The following is a 2,548-nucleotide window of genomic DNA, read 5'->3' on the forward strand; positions in this document are numbered from 1 at the left end:
GGCATAATCAAAACAATATATTAAAAAAAAAACTCTTTTCATGTTATGGAAATCTTACCTAAAAACATGTCTCAATATATGAAACACTCATCACTACATCAACTGAATCAATGCCCAGAGAGATCGTGTGGAAAGGATCTTTGAAACTGTGTTTAGTTTCATTCCCTCTCTTGGTCTCATCCTGCAAGCAGATTCCTAGAGCTCCTCTGGAGGAAGGTTTCAAGTCTATCTGAGAATCAACAGTAGCACAAGCCTAATCCCAGTTGTTGCTAAATCTACATCTGCTGCTTTCACAGGGCTCTGCTCTTTCAAGGCTTCCACTTTCTGATTGAGATCACCTCTTTCCACTGGAAGTGCTCTGAACAGCTCCTCTAATTTATGTACAAGTTTCACTGCCCACACAAGTTTTCACTTCCCTGTGATTAAAGTCTAGCAGTTACACTGTTGGGTCATATAGGATATGTATATTGAACTTACACCGCTTCTCCTGCTTACTTGCTATTCTTTAAGTGAAATACGTATTTAGGCACTTTACCCACTTTCTGATTGCAGTGTTGGTTTTCCCTGGTATATATTGTAGATTGATCATACATATGGTTTGCAAATAACTATCTCAATTATTTATTCCTCTAAAATTTTTGGCAAGGATCATTTTTCATTTTGATGAAGTCCAATATGTCACCTTTTCCTTTTAGGACTGGGCCTTGGGGTGAGGGCTGATAACCTGTTACCAAGCCCAAGACAATAACATTTTGTCTACGATTTTATTTCTAAGATTTTTGTATCTTTGTATTTATTAAAACTCTTATGTATTAATTCTTTATCTATCTACCTATCTCTGTATTTATTTCAGAGTAGGAGGGAGAGGGAAAGAAACATCAATGTGTGAACTATACATGGAAAAGCTGCCTCTTGCATGCCATGACTGGCGATCCTGGCTGGCAACCCAGGCATGTGCCCTGACTGGGAATCAAACTGGCAGCCTTTTGGTTCATAGGCCAACACTCAATCCACCCAGACAGACCTTTCAGGGCAGTGCTATTTCTAAACATTCTAAACTTTTATATTTTACATCTAAGTCCATGACACATTTTGAGTTAAATGTTTATATAGGGTGTGCATTTTATGTCAAAGTCTGTTTTCTTACCTTTGTGTGTGTGGTTATTGTAGACTATCCTTCCTCCGTTGAATTGCTTTTGCACCTTTGTCAAAAAACAGCTGCTTATATACTATGCCCTCTTGATTACTCCAGTAAGTCTTAAAGTCAGGTAATGGGAGTCCTTACAACTTTTCCTTCAAAACTGACGGAGCTTACTTAATTCTGTACACAAATCCTTTCCATTCCCCCAACTTGGTCTCCCACTTTGTTCTAGAGCACTTTATTCTACAGAAGAAAGTTCTTGCATAAGTTCTTCCTTTTCTTGTTGCAACTGCTGTAAATATTGTTGGTTTTGACCCCGTCTATCTGTCCTACAACCACTGCAGGAGAGGCCCCCTGACTGCTGACATCTGACTGCACAGATTCCTGGTGAACACTGAGCCATTATGGACCTTGGTTACTGAGTCCACATGTGTAAGACTGTGAATCCTTCTCTATGCATCCTACTCCTCTTGGCACAGGATCTTGGGCACATCAACTGATGATTCAAAGCACAGTTTTCCAATGGCTACGTGAGTTACAAAATAGAATGGGATTTCAATTTTCTCATACTCTGAGTCCTTTTGAGCCTGAATAGATGGAAAGCAAGTGTAGAGTATCTTGCCAATTTTTGTGCTTTTATCTTCTAAGAAATAGGAAAAAATAAATCCTACGAAGTGTCGATCCATCATCTGGTACATGGCTTGTGTGTGAATATCAACATGTAAACACCAAAAACTTATATGTAGATGGGAATGATACCAGCCCACTATTGTCATGGGACGACCTGTCAGTTCAGCGACCCTCTCTGCCCCTATTGAGGCTGCAGATAGCTGCTCCAGAGAAATTTCAACTCGATTCTTCCTCTTATCAGATCGTTACAAGATGATGACAGAATGAATGTGAACAATGTCAACCTTTTCAGCAACCGAGTGTGTTTTAGTTCTGGCACATGTAAATTTAGAGTCATTCTTTGTGTCATCATTCATCTCTCCTATACACAGTCCCATCGCCTTCTCCTTCTCTGTGCTCTGAGCATGGTTCAGACAAACCAGGAAGGTATCCAACTCAAGACGAGCCGCCTGCACCTCCATCTTGGTCTGGACCTGCTAACGACTGTCTCGGGCCAACTGAGGCCAGACCAACCCAGAGCTCAAGCCACTACTCTGTTCTTCAGATCAGGTACTGCGCTCTATTCAGCTTCATATACCCCGAAATACGCACAATAGATTACACATTGAATTTTTGAAGACTCTTGGAAACATTACCGGTTTCCATACTAGGAAACCTTAAATTTAAACCGATTAAAACCAACCTAACCAAGGGAGTGGTTCTCAATTCCGACTCTGTGCCACACAGAGTCTGTTCGGTGGATTAAATACAACACAGTGTATCCACTCAAGAGGAAGA

General features: G+C 40.6%; 1 pseudogene; it reads right to left on the reverse strand.

Moving 5' to 3' along the window:
• Positions 1 to 1,379: 1,379 nt before the first annotated feature.
• On the reverse strand, positions 1,380 to 2,232 carry LOC118998057 (lys-63-specific deubiquitinase BRCC36-like; annotated as a pseudogene).
• Positions 2,233 to 2,548: the final 316 nt, after the last annotated feature.

This window comes from Sturnira hondurensis, unplaced genomic scaffold (assembly GCF_014824575.4).
Source record: "Sturnira hondurensis isolate 20B ecotype Veracruz unplaced genomic scaffold, ASM1482457v3 Scaffold0013634, whole genome shotgun sequence".
NCBI lineage: Eukaryota > Metazoa > Chordata > Mammalia > Chiroptera > Phyllostomidae > Sturnira > Sturnira hondurensis.